The sequence below is a fragment of the Megascapheus bottae genome, chromosome 17 (genome assembly GCF_031878675.1).
Source record: "Megascapheus bottae isolate mThoBot1 chromosome 17, mThoBot2.hap1, whole genome shotgun sequence".
Taxonomy (NCBI): domain Eukaryota; kingdom Metazoa; phylum Chordata; class Mammalia; order Rodentia; family Geomyidae; genus Megascapheus; species Megascapheus bottae.
In genome coordinates this window covers 35,883,526-35,902,050 of record NC_143525.1, presented here as the reverse complement: position 1 = coordinate 35,902,050, position 18,525 = coordinate 35,883,526, and the positions used below count along the sequence as shown (strand labels likewise).

At 42.3% G+C, this 18,525-nt stretch overlaps 1 protein-coding gene across 2 annotated transcripts in view; it reads left to right on the top strand.

Annotated features, from left to right (window-relative positions):
* Window positions 1–484: 484 nt before the first annotated feature.
* Stat5b (signal transducer and activator of transcription 5B) overlaps window positions 485–18,525 on the top strand; it is a 68,136-nt gene continuing 50,095 nt past the window's right edge. Inside the window, exon 1 of one of the 2 annotated variants that reach the window (XM_090350891.1) lies at window positions 485–659. The gene's annotated coding sequence lies outside the window, so the exon portion shown is untranslated. The remainder of the gene's footprint in view (window positions 660–18,525) is intronic. The other variant, XM_090350890.1, reaches the window with a different exon arrangement.

The following is an 18,525-nucleotide window of genomic DNA, read 5'->3' as shown; positions in this document are numbered from 1 at the left end:
CATTGATCCGGGCTGCCGTGGACTTCTGACCTCGGCTACCCGAGAGCAGGGACCGGCCACCTGGGGCCTCGGCTCGGCCGGGAGGGAGGGAGGTGGGCGGGTCGCGGGGTGGGGGCAATCACCGCGACCACCGGGCCCGCCCGAGCCCCGCCGCTGCGGGTCGATCCAACCCAAACAAAGCAGCATGCGCTCGGCCTCCGGGGGCCCGGCGGGGGAGCCTGAGCCGCGGGGCGGAGGGGGAAGCGCGGGCGCAGGCCCGGCCGAGCGCGCCCCCACCCGGCTGGGCGCGCAGAGGGGGTTCCGGGTCCCCGCAGGGCGTCCGCGGAGGGGGCCCGGGCGACCCTGGGGCCCGGGCGGGCGCGTGCCGGGCGGAACCAGGAAGCCGGGCGCGCTCGGGGCTGCGGGCAGCGCGCGTCCCCGGGCCTCCGTGCGCGAGCGGCGCGCGCGTCCCCGCGGGCCCCGGCGGGCGGAGGGAAAGTCGGCGGCCCGAGCCGTCACCCCAGGCGGGCAGGCGGGGAGGCAGGCGGGCGGGCGGGGACGGAGCGCGGGCGACGACGCGCGCGGCGGTCCGGCCGAGGGAGGGAACGAGCAGGCGGGCGAGTGAGAGCCGGCGAGCGAGCGGGGCCCGAGCAGCCGCTGGCACCCCAGGGGCCGACGAGGTAGGAGCTGAGCGGGGAGCCCCGCGGGGCCCCGGGGCGGGGGGGGGGGGACTCGGGCAAGCGAGGCCTGGGAGCCCCGGCCGGGTGGGGCCCCGCGCTCCGGCCGCGGAGACTCCAGGCAGGGCCGCGCCGCCGCCATCGCTCCGGGGCTGTGGGGTGGCTGGCTGCGCGCTGGGGGGGAGCGGGGGAGGGTTCGGGGGAGCCCGGGTGCCTGCAGAGGGGGCCCGGGGAGCATAGTGGGGTGCGGAAGCGGGGTCGTGCAGACGCGGCGGCTGGGCCAAGGGGGTCGGTGTGAAAGCTGCGTGCGCGCGTGGCTGGGTGGGTGTGCGAGGGACCCCCGCGCCCAGCCCCCCAGAGCCACGGGGCTGCCGCCGGCCGCTTCGCACCTTCCATATGCAACTCCCACGAGTCCCCACTGTTGTCTTGCTTTCCCTCCTTTTATTATTATTAATTTCCTCCCGGAGAGGCGTCTGCGATTCCCGGGGAAGACAGGAGCGGGGAGGGGCGGGGGGTGCCCGATGGGGAGCAGGGTGGTATTACCAAAGCTTCAAGAAATAGCGCCTTATAAGGAGTCAAGACAACAAATAGGAACGTTTTGATAAGGCTCTGGGCTGCGGGATCCCACATCAGGACCCGCCAGGCCTGAGCTCGTATGTGTGGCCCTGGGATGTGGATTGTTCTTTTTCTTTTTTCTTTTTTTTTTCCCTCAGCCCAGGGATCAAGAGTGAAAAAGTGCCCCTGGTGTCGGGGGTAGATAGGGAGAGTCGGAAGAGGTGCCCTCTTATCACAAAAACTGGTCTGAGGCTCAAGGAATCTGGCAAGATGGTCAGGGTGATGGGAGAGGAAACAACTTGTTGTATGCAGACACTTGTAGCCAGCAGTGATGGAAAAGACAAAGGAGAAAAAAGAAAAAAAAACAAGAGCCATGCTCTAGGAAGATAGGATTAACACACACACACACACACACACACACACACGCACACACACGCAATGTTAAGAGAAAAGAGCCATTCTCTTTCCCAAAGAGTCATGACCAGTTTTTGTTCTTGTCCCCTGGGATCCTTTCATAATTACATCAAATACATTGTGCTCCCCCCATAAAAAATAATCATAGAATCTTAAGAGTTGGCACTCCTCTCCCCTCTCCCCATGCTACATTCTTTTATTGTATAAATGAGGAGACTTAAGTCCAGATGTGTGGAATAAGTGGCCTGCTGTTTTGGGTCATGGGGCTGTTTGATTTAGTAGTTCAGAGACTAAAACTTCCATCCAAGGATTCACATAGGGCTTCACCCATAGCACAGGGAAACAAAATCTATAGGTCTTTGCCTAGTTCACTTCTACCTCTGGTCACTGGAATGTCCTGGGGGAAGTGTCCCTAAAAGGACCAGCAGGCCACTCACTGCCTAGTGTCTGGTATCTTCAGTCTTCAAGTACCGTTTATCATGTGCCTGAATCTTAGGTTTCCAAAGTAGTTGGATAGCTGCCTGACTTGTAATAAGTTTTCAGCTGTTTTTCGTTGTGGTATCTCAAATAATTTTGTTATCACTCAAGACAATTGGTGTTATTAAGATAATCTTTGCCTCTTCCCCCCACATTTTGCCATTGTTCTTTTGTTTGTATGATATTGTTTTCAATCCCTTACCTATAGTTCTTTGAATGTGTTTTGTTCAGTGTGACTTGTGTTACTCTGTTTTTCTTTTGGTAAAACTAGAAACATTGGATTGGTTCTGATTATTTCAAATGGAAGTAGGAGGGAGACATACCATTAATTGGCTTTGTTTTAAGACTCTGGGCCTTTTGTTTTGGTACCAGTTTACCTGTTGTTAGAACTGATTGTATTGTAAGGGAGAAGAGACAGCTGATGGAAAGGAGTTTACCATATAGCAGTTTGTGATTTTTCATGTTTAACTGGATCAAGACAACCCCAGGGACCTTTTGCCAGATATTATCTGGTGGAGGACCTGTTTTCTGTAGACTGGAAGATGAAAATTTCAAGAACTAGTTTGAGACACGGGGAAAGAATTTAGAGTGTTTGTTGTTGTTAAGAGCAAAACATCAGAGACAGAAAGAAAAAAGTTGATTTCTATCACCAAGTAGTTTGGTTATCACATAGCCTGAAGTTAAACCCCACGAAAATCTTTGCTGTATAGTCAACTAGTCCAGCCACTTTTCTGTTTACCTCTTTTTTTTTTTAATTAAAATGTGGATTGTGTTTAGCAGTTTAATGTAGGTATGTTTCTTAAGTGTAGACTTCATGATACATATTGTCACAGGGTGAAGAGTGTTCTCATTGTTTGGAGTGTTACAACATAAATACTTTGGCCAACACTTCCTATTGGGTTTCCACTTCTCATTTCACCTCCATTTTGTTTTTGTTTTATTTACTTATGCAAAAGCCACCTCAAGGTGTCACTTACTGCCTTTTGGCTGTGCATTTCAGTTCTTTTTTCAAATGATCTTTTTAGTAATTATTTGTATGTTAGGCTGGTGTTTATGAATGTGTTTGCCTTTGTTCCTTTGGCTTGTTACTAGGCAGACTGTGATACAGGAGGTGTTACTATAAAAGGTCAGATGTCAGAAAAAGGACAATAATGTGACCAATGTTAGATGCTAGTTGGAAGTAAGGTCCAAGGAAGCCTCATGGTTCTAGTGCTCTACAAGGTGTCTGCCTCTCATATAATTGTTCACAAACTTGTGACTTGTGTCAGTCACGCACTTTCCCTCCTCTGTTAGAATGTAGACTGCCATCTTAGCCCTACAAAAGAAAGCATAACAATTTAAAAAACTAAAAAAAAAAAGGTTGTTTGTTAGTTTGGTTTTTCATTTTAAATTTATTCTTTGAAAACAGTTACCTGACAATTCTAACCAATGGAGTTCTTCAGAAAGAAAACAAATTCCTTTCATTATACAATGAAGTATCAAATACCTTTGGGGGAACTTTTTCTTTTTCATTTTCCTTCCTATCTTCCTTCCTTCCTTCCTTTTTTGTTTTTGTTGTTGTTGTTGCTGAGGCTTGAACTCTGGGCCTGGGCACCGTTTTTAAACTCCTTTTGCTCAAGGCTAGCACTCTACCACTTGAGCCACAGTGCCACATCTGAGTTTTTCTGTGATTTAATTGGAGATAAGAGTCTCACAGAAGTCGCCTGCCTGGGCTGGCTTCAAACTGTGATCCTCAGATCTTAGCCTCCTGAGTAGCTAGGATTATAGGTCCCAGCCACCAGCACCCACCAACTTCTTTACCAAAATGAGGCTTAAAAGTTAGCTCTGAAGTTGGATGTGGTGACCCAGCTCTGTCATTCCCCTTAAGAAGCTGAGGTGGGGGGGGGGGGTTCAGGCTGGAGGATCACAAATTCAGGTCAGTATTAGGCTACGTAGTGACACCTTGTCTAAGAGTAAAAAGGGTTAGGGATGGAGGTTGGTGGGAGACTGCTACCCTAGCATGTACTTGGCTCTGGATTTAATTTCTAGTACCGCCACCAAAAAACCCCCAACAACAACACCACCAAAAACCCTCTAAAGTGTCCCCAAATATGCAATGTTCAAAGGATTTTCTTTTAAATCCGAGTTTTATTAACAGAACTGTTCTGACATCGTAAGTATTTTCCTCCCATTTAGTATTGTAAACTCAACAGTTCTGTGCTTGTTTCTGGGAATAAGAAAGTTAAATTTAACAATCTTGTTTCCATTGATCAGACAGGATTTTTGGGGGGTACACTAAAATCATAAACACCACAGCAACATTTTTTTCCTTTAATTGTATTACTCTGAATCAGTGTCTTTATTTGCGTATTGACATTGAATGTTTAAGGATGGTCCTTTGCTGCCAAACTAAACAAAACCAAAACAACAACAAAAGCCTAAGTCAGATTGAAATTTTTGCATATTATTTCACTGAATAAGAGACAGGAGTAATTTGCAGATGTCAGATTTTCCAGGGAGACCCTCACTTTGGGTAGTTTCAGGGTTTTAGATAACATTTTATTACCTTTTGTTCATTTTGGTCACACCCAAGACTTCCTTGGAAGGTATCTTTTGAGGTTTGGTTTCCTTTTATTTTAAAATGGTAATATTGGGGTAGGGGTGCTTCCTGTTTATATTTTCAAAATTAGGTCCACATGTTAGCCTTCTGGTAGTGTCACATTTTTATTTGAAACATCCATGGAAAACATCAGATGCCATTTTCTTTGTCTTTGACCTGTTGTACTGCTTCAAAGTAACTGCACCAAGTAAAACCCCCCTACCCAGTTGGGAAGGCAAGATATTCTCACAGCATTTCCTATGTCTCTTAAAGTTTAGCATTCTTTTTTTTTTTTTTTTTTTGCCAGTCCTGGGCTGGAGCTCAGGGCCTGAGCACTGTCCTTGGACTTTCTCAAGGCTAGAGCTCTACCACTTGAGCCTCAGCACCACTTCCGGCTTTTTTCTATGTATGTGGTACCGAGGAATCGAACCCGGGTCTTCATGCATGCTAGGCAAGCACTTTAACCACTAGGCCAAACTCCTGGCCCAAGTTTAGCATTCTTGGAAGGAATCTTAAAAGAGTAACCAGAGCAAAGGCATAATTCACAGAAAAATGGGGCTACTGCTCCTGTCTGTTTCCTTTCAGGTATGGTAGCAGTGCTAAGTGAAGTGTTGAAACAGGTTTCTGCAGAGCTTTGAATGTGGCACCTTAAAGAGGATTTGTCGGGGCCTTAAAAGATGCAGAGTCTCCTGTAGTAAAGCTGGGAGTGCAACAGGTGTGCTGGCCTTACCTAAAAGCCATAATGCTACTGAGGAGTTAAATAAGAACCAGGAGATGGTGGTAAAAGTCAGGAGGAATCACCCTAGCCTTAAAGCTCTTCTCTGACCCTCTTGGATGATTTTAAAATGGTAGATCACCTTGAGTGTAAATGTGGGAGAATGAAGAGTTCCATGGAGCTGTGGGGGGAGAGGTAGGCATATCTTATGTTACTGTGATTAAAGCAAATGGTGTTTTCCTTGCTCTTGCCAACCTCATTCTCTTTAATAAGTCTAGGGATTCTAAACTGAATGAACAGTTGGATGTATTTGCAGTTTCAGGACAGTTTGCCCCTGTTGAGTTTTCTTTTAGATCACTATCCTAAAAGCAATAGCAAATTAGTGTAAGGCACAACTGTCCACAATGTAATTGGCAAATGAAGTGAACACTTGGACTATTTAGATTTCCCATTCTCTTGACTCCAATACTCAAGAAAGAGTTTGTCTCACTTAGGGTATTTTCTCCTTTGAGCCTTTCCTCCCTTCCCCCATTTAGGGGGGAACTCAGGACCTGGGTGCTGTCCCTTAGCTTTTTTACTTGAGGCTGGTCCTCCACCACTTGAACCACGCTCCACTTCTGGCTTTTTGCTCATTTATTGGAGATAATCATCTTGTGGATTTCCCTGCCTGGGTTGGCTTTGAACTACAGTCTTCAGATCTCATCCTCCTGAGCCACCAGTATCTGGTTTCTTCTTCAAGTTTATCTGTAATAGTGATGCCCACCTTCCCATGCCTTATGCCCTTCAGATGGGGGATTCATGGATGGGGTGGTAAGGTCTTTTTCTGCTTGCTTTTGGAACCTAGATTGCAAAATCTACCGCAACCCTCACTCTTCATTTTTTTTTTCTCTCCTATTACCTCTTCTGGCACTCTTGAATAGCTTGAGTTCAGATTTTTACACTTATCTATTATGAAGAAATATAGCTGTCTAGTGTATGAGCTACTACTTTTTTTTGAGGTGCCTGTACTGACTCATTTTAAAAATCATACTAAGATAGAGAGCATGGTTTGAGAGCAGTAATGAAATTCTCAGAAAATATGAAAACTTCCCTTTCTGACTAGTTTAGAGTAAAGGTTGGGGAAGACAAGGGGAAATACATCCATGAGCCAATCAATTATTGTTTGTTGGGATTAATTTGGTGACTAATATTTTCATTGCCCATCAGGCTAGTAATTGTGAATTTGATTTTACACTGCAGTGGTAGCAGGACAAAACCCCAGGGTTTTCTAATACCATTTTCCCCTGGCAGGGGATTTCTTTGCATACGGGAAATCAAGCCTGAGTTACCAGTAACAGCCATATCCAAGAGTTGTATCAAAAATGATTGTTAAGCCGGGTGCTGGTGGGCCATACCTGTAATCCTAGCTACTCAGGATGCTGAGGTCTGAGGATTGTGGTTCAAAGCCAGCCAGGGCAGAAAAGTCCCCATGAGATTCTTACCTCCAATAAACTACTCAAGTAGTGCTATGACTCAAGTGGTAGAGCACTAGCCTTGCATATAAAAAGGCTCAAGGACAGCAGCCAGGCCCTGAGTTCAAGCTCTAGGATTGGCGAAGGAAGAAAGGAGGAAGGAAGGAAGGAAGGAAGGAGAAAGAAAGAAAGAAAAGGAAGGAAGGGAGGGAGAGAAGGAAGGAAAGAAAGAAAAAGATTATTAGCTGGATGCTGGTGTGTCATAACTATAATTCTAGCTACTTAGGAGCCTGAGATCTGAGAATTGTGGTTTGAAGCTAACCCAGGAAGAAAAAACTGTGAAACATCTCCAGTTACCAACCAAAAAACTAGACGTGGAGCTGGGGCTCAAATGACAGAGTGGTAGCATTAAGTGAAAACGTTAAGGGACAATATCCAGGTCCCAAGTTCAAGTTCTAGAACTAGCACAAAAACAAAAACAAACAAGAAATGGTTATCACTCTACGCTGTGTACAGTAATCCAGGGACTGGCCTATCTAGATAGATAATCCAATTATACATGCATGTATCCAATTATATATATCTATATGTATGTATATAATTATTTTGGCATCTTTCAAGATGTGAACAGAAAATTAACTGGAAAATGTTCCAAGGCCTACTAGCCTAAAGATAATAAAAACAATACCGAATACTATTTCCTTTCAGTGCGCTAAACAGACATTGTTCCCAACTAATGCCCTGTTTTATGATCCTCAGAGGAGTGGGAATTATTCCTGGTTAAAAATTAAGAAATGGCCACAGAAAAATGAAGTAATTTGCCCAAGGTCATGTTGCTAGTCAGGGCAAGGCTGGTTCCAGAGCCTGTCAGGGCAGCTTCCCAAAGTGAGGCTGAATCCTGAACTGAGCTAGTGGGCAGCGGTGGGGGAGGCTTTGTAATGAGCTATGTTGGTTTCCTTAAGTCTTCGGTTGACTTTCTTCCACAGAAGAGCTGAAGGCTGTCTCCTTCACCTTTACCTGCAGACACAAAGATCACTTGGGCTTTTGGTGGATTCAGTCTGACAGAGAACTCAAGTGTCTAGCACATTGTATTTACAACTTTATTTGGAAGGGACTTAGGATCCTATTTTTGTTTGGCTGAAGGCATTTCACAGAGGATTTATGATTATAAGCATTTTGCTTATCTGGGCAAACTTGTAAGGCCACCAACTGAATTATTTTGTGTCTGGAGCTAGCAAAGGCTATTGAATGGGCATGGTGGCTCATACCTATAATCCTAGCTACTCAGGAGATTGAGATCTGAGGATCTTGGTTTGAAGTCAGCCCATGCAGAAAAGTCTGTGAGACTTTTAGGTCCAATTCTCTACTAAAAAGCTGAAAGTAGAACTGTGGCTCAAGTGGTAGAGCAACAGCCAATCAGGACCAAAAATTTTAGAGACAGCCCTATACCCTGAGTTCAAATCCCACAACTAAGTGCATGTGTATGCCTGTGCGTGAGCACACACAGACACACACACACACACACACACACACACAGAGACGCACACACACGTACACACTCCATTAGAAACTAATTTCAGAATGTACCTCTTAGCATAGCATGTATGATTCTTTTTATCTGCGTTTGCTTTGGGGGAAGATTGTGTGGCTTTTTTTTTTTTTTTTTTGCCAGTCCTGGGGCTTGAATTCAGGGCCTAACACTGTCCTTGGACTTTCTCAAGGCTAGAGCTTTACCACTTGAGCCACAGCACCATTTCTGGTTTTTTCTATGTATATGGTACTGAGGAATCAAACTCGGGTCTTAGTGCATATTAAGGCAAGTATTCTACCTCTAGGCCAAACTCCAGGCCCCTGCAATTAACTCTTGAAGACAAAATTCACAACACTAAAGGGTAGTGATTGACATTGGGGAGATGAAGTCATGGTCAAGAAAAATGTTAATTCCTTGTACACAGAGTATGCATAACACTTGTTCAAACAAACAGAGGTCGTTCTCTTCCAGGATTGTCTAACTGTCACCTTTGATCAGGGTTGATTTTTCTCTGAATGTTGACAGAAGTTACAATGTCAGTGGAAAAAGCTTTATGTGAGGTAGCTATAGCTCAGAATTTCCCTATGTTTGTGTCAGTGAGATCCTACAGCTAAAGCAGTTTTTTGTTTTTTCCTTTGTCTGATGAGATTTTGAAGCTCTCAGTGGGGTTTTCCAGCCCTTTAGGTGAGGGTAAAATAGAAAGTTTGTGAAAAACTACTTACACTGTCTAAAATGCAGAGCCCATAGATGATGGTAGTTTGAAAAAGAGTAAGATTTTTAAAGTCCTGCCTGGGTCAAATGTTTCAAATACGCTACAATCACACATGTCCTGGTAGCATGTAAAAAAAGAAACTTACGCACTTATGTGTTAAAGTACTGAACATTAGATGTATCAGCCTTATAAGGTAGCTTTCTAGTAGCTATCTGTAGTTTTAGGTAGCCAGAATGTGATGTTGATTTTTTTGTTGTTGTTGAATGTTTCTAAAAGTCTTTTCTATTTTTATTTTTTACTTTTTGTGCCAGTACTAGGGCTTGAACTTAGAGCTCTGAGCTCTCACTTAGCTTTTTCACTCAAGGCTGAAGCTCTACCACTTGAGCCATGCCTCCACTTCTGGCTCTTTTTTTCTGAGTAATTGAACATCAGTGTCTCATGGGTTTGTCTTCCATGCTAGCTTCAAACCATGATTATCAGACAGAGTAGCTAGGATTATAGGCATGAGCTACCAGCACCCAGCTCTTTTGTTTGGGCTGGGGACTGGGGCTACTCTGGGTTTTGAACCCAAGGTTTTGAACATGCCAGGAGGGGTCTATTATTGACACCTCCAGACCCTTGTGGTCATTTTTTGTTTGTGTGTGCCTGTCCTGGGACTTGAACTAAGAGCCTGGGCACTGTCCCTGAGCTTTTTTTGCCCAAGACTAGTGCTCTACTACTTAACCACAGCTCCATTTCCTGCCTTTTGCTAGTTAATTGGAAATAAGAGTCTAACCTACTTTCCTTGCTTCGAACCTTGATCCTCAGATCTCAGTCTCCTGAGAAGCTAGGATTACAGGCATGAGCCACTGGTGCCTGGCTTATGTACTCATTTTTTTTTTTCCTGTAGCAATAGTTAGTTCTTTACAATAGAAACAATTCCTTCTTTGAATCAGAGTTTTAGGACTTTGGTTCTGGTAGAAAGCAAAGAGGACTTGTGGTGAGAATTGGACATGTGGAATCTTACCCCCAAGGGGATATAACTTAACACAGTGAGACATAACATAATAGTCCCTCCATTTAAATTGTTTAGCTAATTGTTTCAGTTATGTACCTTATAAACTTGAACGTACATCCATTTTCAAGATGATTTATCTCAAAGTGATTTTAAATAACAAGTAAAGCTAGTAATTTTATTGTAATGGGCTTAGAGATTGACCTCTTTCCTTAACTGTTGACGGTATCAAAACAAAATAGAAAACATTGGCTTCCTGAATGACATGACTAAATTTATATTGCTGGGTTGGTGATGCACACAGCCTTTAGTTTTGCAATACCAGAGCAAAGCACATAAGTCTCGAGGCACTGATGCTGAAGTAAGAGCCTACTACTGTAAGCATGCACTTCAATTTTGTCCTAAAAGTATGGCGTTCTCACAATTTCTGGTTTTGAATTTTTCTTTCCAAAGATGAAGAGGTTTTAGTTTGGATAGCACTTAACTCTGTGTTCTAGTTATGTTGGTAAATTTGAACAGGACAAGTAGCTTTTATAAAAACAACTCAGGAAAGAAAAAATGTATATATACAAATATCAAAAGTATGTGCCTGGAAATGGTGCTATGGCTCAAAGTGGTAGAAGACTAGCCTTGAGAGAAAGAGTTCAGAGAAAGCACCCAGGCCCTGAGTTCAAACCTCAAGACTCCCCCCTTCTAAAAAAAATAGTATATGCTGAAATGTCAGGCACAAAAGGTAAATGACAAAGAAAAATATCATATTTGATAAGGGTTATAGGTTAATATTCTTAATCTGAGTGCAATTTATATAAATAGTAAGAATTTTCCCATGTCGGAATATGAACAAAGGAAGAAAACGGCCAGTTATCTTGCAAAATGACGTGCAGTTATACTTAAAATCAGAAACAAAATACAGAAAAAGCAAGCAAGAAAAGCTAGAAGTGTTACTGTAGGTCAAGTAGGAGAGCACCTCTGTGCTTTTTTTTTTTTAATTTTTAAAATTTTTTTGCCAGTTCTGGGCCTTGCACTCTTGGCCTGAGCACTGTCCTTGAGCTTTCTCAAGGCTAGAGCTCTACCAATTGAACCATAACACCACTTCTGGCTTTTTTTCTATGTATGTGGTACCAAGCGTTAAAAAAAAATATAGCTTAAACTTGAGAGCTGAGTTTTTTCCTATTCTTGGTGGAATGCTTTATATACAATATAGAAGTGAGAAATCATATTGGTTTATAAATATAATAAAGACATTGTTTACCCGTGTGCATATTCTTCTATGTTACATTTCAAATTAAAGATGTATGTATTTGTGGGCTTTTTTCAACTTTTGACGAAAATGGTCTAGTTTATTTTAGGGTTTTTTATTTTTATGTTTTTGGTTGGTTGTGGGGCTTGAACTCTGGGCTGGGCTTGGGCACTGTCCCTGAACTCTTCAGCTCAAGGCTAGCTAGCACTACCACGTGAGCCCCAGCACCAGGAACTTCTGGTTTTCTGGTGGTTAACTGGAGATAAGAGTCTCGTGGACTTCCATGCCCGGGCTGGCTTTGAACCTTGATCCTTAGATCTCAGCCTCCTAAAGAAGCTAGGTTTACAGGCGTGAGCCACCAGTGCCTAGCTATTTTTTTTAAATTAATTTACTTGTTATTATAGAGGTGATGTACAGAGGGATTAACATGACACGAGTGAGGTAATGAGTACATTTCCTTTCACACACTGTCTGTTCCCCCCCTCTCGTCTCTACCCATGAGTGGTATAGTTCATTTTCATCAAGGTCCAGTGTGTTGCACTGCTGCACTTTTTCATTCTTTTTCCCTTGAGTTCTGTGACCTTCCCCTGCAAAGATACACGTGTGAATACACCATACATAAGATAGAGTAGACAGAATCATCAAAAATTAAAAACTTTTAAAAAGTTTCTCATTTCTATATCTTGGAGTTCGTTTCAGGATGTGTATTATTTTATATATGTGAAGAGGCACTCTTAGGCATTGCACCTTTGTGTTTTTCTTCTAAGAATATCCTCTTTTGGTTTATTTTAGTTCTTGCAACTGTCAACATTGAATTCTTTGGATACATATATTTTTTTTTACATTTGCCTTTACACAGTTTGTTGTGATCAAAGCTGCCAAGCTTATAAACTGCTTTTTCTGGTAATTCCATTAGTCAGACTAATGATTTGGCTAAGTGTTTATTAGGGACACACTTGGGAATCTCTCTCTTGCAAGGTACTTTCTCTTGGGTCTGTGTCATTGCTAACACTAGACAGTGTCTTCTGCTTTAATTAAATTTAAGTTAAATAGTTCCTTTGTAATTAGCATTAGTGTTGAAAAAAAATTTGGACATCTTAGAGAGTTTAAAGAATTGAGACTAAATTACAGGTTGGTGATATAGGAGAATTTTGGAACACAGACTGACTAAGTCATCACTGTGGAAGCAAATACAATTTGAACCTGAAAAATATTTTTGAACACAGACGACCTACTTAGTGCATATAAAATCTAATTGAAAGTCTACCATAACTTGCTTTATGCCTTATAATTTATTGTGATGAAATTTGCAATACTAGAACTTCATTTTAATCCAGTTTAAAGCATCCTGAAGCACAGTCACATTAGTTTCACATAATGCTTTTTTTTTTTTTTTGTCTTTTTTTTTTTTTTTTTGTACTAGGGATTGAACTCAGGACATTTCACTTGCTAGGCAAGTGCTTTGCCACTGAACTACATCCCAGCTATCACATAATGCTTTTAAAATCTAAATCCATAAGTTAATTAAAATATACAAGGACAAATAAATTTTTTTTGTATTAAAGATAAAAACACAACTATAGGATAGGAGTGTGGCCTAGTGATAGAGTGCTCACATAGCATGCACAAAGCTCTGGGTTTGATTCCTTTGGTAACACATACACAGAAAAAGCCAGAGTAGTGCTGTGGCAACAGAGGTAGAGTGTAAGCTTTGAGAAAGCTTAGGGACAGTGCCCAGGCCCTGAATTCAAGCCCCAGGACGAGCCAAAAAAAAAAAAAAAAAGAAAGAACAAAAACCCTCACAACTATATTGTTCAGTGTGTCTACATAAATAAGCTCTTCTGGTGGCTTTTCTGTGTCACCTTTTCCCTGTTCTGCTACCTAAACATGTGAAAATCTCAGTTAAATCAATTCAATGTTATATTTTCCTTTGGCTTTAGTTAATGTGTAATTACTGGCTTCCTCTGGTTTGTTAATAGGATACTGTTGTGACCAGTTAGAATTATTCACTTCTCTTCATGTATCTGAGTCATTTTCACCAAACTATGAGTTTTTTGTTTTTGTTTTTGTTTTTTTGTCATTCCTGGGGCTTGAACTCAGGACCTGGGCACTGTCCTTGGGCCTTCTCAAGGCTAGTGCTCTACTACTTGAGCCACAACACCACTTCTGGATTTTTCTGTGTTTGTGGTACTGAGGAATCAAACCCAGGGCTTTGTGTATGCTAGGCAATCACTCTACCACTAGGCCATGCTCCTGGCCCCATGGTGAGATTTAAAAACAAAACAGGTGAACTTGGGGCCTCAGACTTACCATCATGTACTTCAGAATATGGCCTCTTTCAGGTATAGAACATTAAAAAATTTAACATTAAAATGACGTATTCCTTTCCCACTTTTCATGTAGAGCTAGTTATTTCATTGTGTTCTACTGGTTTTGGTTTATGAGACTGAGTTTCATTATGTAGCCCTGCCTGGTCTCAAACTTTCTATGTACCCAGGCTGACCTTGAAGTCTCCACATTTTCTTGCCTCAGACTTCCAAGTAAATACAGGTATCCTCAGAACTGTCTCCTAGGTGTTACAAGTATAAACCACTGTACTCAGCTTTATCTGATTTTTAAAATTAGGTATCATCACCAGGATAAGTCTTTTTCCAGTTCTGTAAGTTTTAAGATTATTTCCATTCGGGTAATTCAAATATATACAAGATTCAAAAAGTTATTTATCTTTTTTTTTGGGGGGGGAGGTTATGGGACTTGAACTTGGCCTGGGTGATGTCCTTGAGCTCTTCAGCTCAAGGATAGCACCCTACCTCTGGGCCTGAGCATTGTCCCTGAACTCTTGAACTCAAGGCTACTGCTCTACCCGTGAGCTAAGCCCCACTTCCCGTTTCCTAGAGGTTAATTGGAGATAAGAGTCTCAGGTCCTTTTGTGCTGGGCTGGCTTTGAACCTTGATCCTCAGATCTCAGTCTTCTGAGTAGCTAGGATTCCAGGCGTGAGCCACCACAGCTGACAAAAAGTTATTCTTTTAAGTTTCATAGTTTTATTCAAACAAATTTGGACAAAATGAGATTCACAGTGGCATTTCCATAGACAAACAGCAAAGCATTTACCAAATTCACCTACCATTTTAGCTCTCCCCCTCTTTCTGGCTTTTTTTTTTTCAGTCCTGGGGCTTAAACTTAGGGTCTGAGCACTGTTCTTGGGCTTTCTCAAGGCAAGAGCTCTACCAGATTTTTTATTTTTAATAATGTTTTGAATCTTACGTACATTTGCACTCCATGATTGGAGATCATCTTTAGTAAAAACCTGTTATTTGCAGGGAAATTAAACCATAGATTCAGTCAAGCACTGCTTGTTTTTCCATCCATGGATCCTATAATACTAGCTACTTAGAAGGCAGAGTTAGGTAAGATCACCGATTAAATAATGTAGGCCAAAAGAGCCATTGAAAAGGCTATTGCTTTTCAGCTATGAAGGAAGTATAAGTAGGGCTGTCTAGGTATGCCCCATGGTTGAAGCAATCTAGAGGTGAGGCTCACCTAATAAAGAACACCTGCCTAGCATGCACAAGACCTGAATTTAAGGGGTTGGGAGTTTGGCCAACTGGTAGAGTGCTTGCCTAGCATGCCTGAAGACTAGGGTTTGTTTCCTCGGAACCACATAGATAGGAAAAACCAGAAATGGTGCTGTGGCTCAAGTGGTAGAGCACTAGCCTTGAGAAACCCCAAGGACAATGCTTAGGCCTTGAGTTCAAGCCTGAGGACTGGCAAAATAAATAAATAAATAAATACCCAAACCCCACTTATTTCAGAAACTAAAGCTATAGTTTTCTTTCCTGTGCTTTAAACTTACCTGTTCTAGGTCTTTTGTTGTTGTTTTTGCTGTGTGGATGGGAGTATGTGTGTAGGCATATGTGTTTTAAGATACTTCTAAAATGAGTAAAGATATGTATTCTAAAATTGTTGATTGTGTTAAGAATCAAGGTAAGACTTAGTAAACACCAAGTAACTATTTGTTGTTTAGAGACTGGACAGTGTCCATTCACAAAGATAACAGAATGGGGGAATTTGAAGAAGTGATAATAAATAATCAAAATTTGCTGGAAACCAGTGGCTCATGCCTGTAATCTTAGCTACTGAGGAGGCTGAGATCTAAGGATCACAGTTGAAGGCCATCCCAAGCAGAAATACTAGGAATACTACTGCAATTAACAGCAAAAAGCTAGAACTGAAGATGTGGTTCAAGTGATAATGTTCCCACCTTGAGCAAAAAGCTAAGGGACATCACCTAGCCTGAGTTCAAGTCCCAGTGCTAGCACACATACAAGGACCCCAAAGAAGAATTCAAAACAAATTTAGTCTTGTTATCTGGTAAATTAATAAATATCAATATCCTTCAGCATTTTAAATATCAGTATTCCTAGGGCTAGGGTTGTAGCTCAGTGGCAGAACAATTTGCCTTGAGTTTAATCTCTAGCTTTGTAAAATCTGTATTCCATTGTATAGCCCTATCCTACTTATAGTTCATGTATTAATAATTTATAGATTATATAATCAATACATGACAATTGATTTTTAGATGGTTTCTAGCTTTTTACTTGGGTAAAGAACACTGTAGATCAGGGGAGACAGGCTGAGTAAGGTTTTGTTTTGTTTTTTAATTTTCTGGTATTGGGGCTCAAACTCAGGGCCTGGGTGTTGTCCCTGAGCTTTTATGATCAAGGCTGATGCTCTACAACTTGAGCCATAGCTCTATTTCTAGCTTTTTGGAGTTTAATTGGAAATTAAGGGCTTCTTGAATTTTTCTGTCTGCGTTACCTTTTTTTTTTTTTGTCTTTTATGGGCTTGAACTCAGGGTGTAGACACTGTCCCTGAGCTCATTTGCTGAAGGCTAACACTACCATTTTGAGCTGTAGCACCATTTCTGATTTTCAAGTGGTTAATTGGAGATAAGAGTCTTACAGACTTTCTTGCTCAGGCTAGCTTCCAAACACAATTCTCAGATCTCAGCCTCCTGAGTAGCTAGGATTGCAGTTATGAGCTACTAGTGTCTGGCTTGTGATTTACCTTTTTATATATAATTAATCTGTACCTCTTTCATAAGTGTTTTGAGTTTTCCCAAAACTTTTTGTCGTATATAATAAAAGTAATTCTCTGACTAAATTATTATTATGATTGTTATTATTATTTTGCCAGTCCTGGGCTTGAACTCAGGGCCTGAGCACTGTCCTTGGACTTTCTCAAGGCTAGAGCTCTACCACTTGAGCCACAGCACCACTTCTGGCTTTTTTTAATGTATGTGGTACAGAGGAATGGAACCTGAGTCTTTGTGCATGGTAGGCAAGCACTGTACCACTAGGCCAAACTCCCAGCCCTTGAGAAAAAAAGAACCCAAGGACAGTGCTCAGGCCCTGAGTCCAAGCCCAGGACTGGCAAAAAAGAAAAAGGAAAGTCAGGCTAATGCAAAGATTTTTTTCAAAGTCTCATTTGCATTTATGATTATATTTCTATATAAGAAGGAGGTAAAAGATAAAAGGATAGAAAAAAGAAGGTAGGAAATCAGCATTGTTTACTTAATTTTTGTGTGTATCAGCGTTTGAACTCAGGGCCTTAAGCTTTAAACACATGGCCTTGAGCTTACTTGGTTTGCTTACTTACCTGGCGCTTTATCACTTGGACCATGCTTCCAGGCTATCTTTTTTTTGCCAGTCCTGACATGAAGCAATCTCAAACATTTTGCCAGTTTTCTTCAAAAAAAAAAATGCCATTCTACCATTTTCCTCAATGATGTGAAAAAAAAAAAAATATATATATATATTTTGCTGGTCCTGGGGCTTTAACTCAGAGCCTAAGCACTGTCCTTGGACTTTCTCAAGGCCAGAGTTCTACCACTTGAGGAACGTCACACTTCTGTCTTTTTTCTATGTATGTGGTACTGAGGAATCAAACCTGGGTCTTCATGCATGCTAGACAAGCACTCTACCACTAGGCAAACTCCTGGCCCAATGAAAATCTATTTTAATCATACAGTAGGCCTTCATGTTTTGGCAGTGCTGGGGTTTTGGATTCAGAGCTTCATGCTTGGTAGACAGGTGCTCTACTACTAAATCACTCCTTCAAGCTTCTTTTTGGTTGGTTGTAGGTCTTGAACTCTGGGCCTGATCACTGTCCCTGAGCTCCTCAGTATTTACCACTTCTGGCTTTTTCTGTGTATGTGGTACTGAGGCATCGAACTCAGGGCCTTAGGCATGCTAAACAAGCATTCTACCCCTAGATCATATTCCTGACTGCCTCCTCCTCCTCCTCTTTCTTGTCCTTCCTTTCCTCCTCCTCCTCCTCCTCCCCCTGCTCTTCCTCCTCCTCCTCCTCCTCTTTCTTGTCCTTCCTTTCCTCCTCCTGTTCCTCCTCCTCCTGCTCTTCCTCCTCCTCCTCCTCTTTTATGGTTGGTTGGTTGTAGGGCTTGAACTCAGGGCCTAGGTACTGTCCCTAAGATTTTGTGTTCATGGTTAACACTATATACCACTTTGAGCCACAGTTCCCCCCTCCCTCCTTCCCTCCTTCCCTCCTTCCCTCCCTCCTTCTTTCCTTCCTTCCTTCCTTCCTTCCTTCCTTCCTTCCTTCCTTCCTTCCTTCCTTCCTTCCTTCCTTCCTTCCTTCCTTCTTTTCTGGAAGTTAATTGAAGATCAGAGTCTCATATACTTCCTGCTCAAACTCAGCCTCCTGAGTAGGATTCCAGATGTGAGCTGACAGCTCTTAGCTCTTTTTAGCTATTCCCATTTTTTTTTCTTTCTCCTGTGCTAGACCTGGGGCTGGGCCTGGGAGCTGTCCCTGAGCTTCTTTTGCTCAAGACTGGCATTCTATGCCTTGAGCCACACCTCTACTTCTGGCTGTTTTGGTAGTTTAGTGGAGACAAGAGTCTCACAGAATTTCCTATCCAGACTGACTTTGAACTGTGATCCTCGGCTCTCAGCCTCCTGTGTAGCTAGGATTATATGTGGGAGCTACTGGTGCCTGGCCAACTCTTTTTTTTCTTAAGCTATTCTTAAGTAACAACTTAATACTATATCATAATGCTTACATCATTTACCTCATCCCATACATATCTGCCTCTCTTATCCCAAGAAGAGAGAGTATAGTACCATAAGCGACTAAGAGAGAGGCTATATCCATGTAACCTTTATAATTATGTATTGCTCTAATT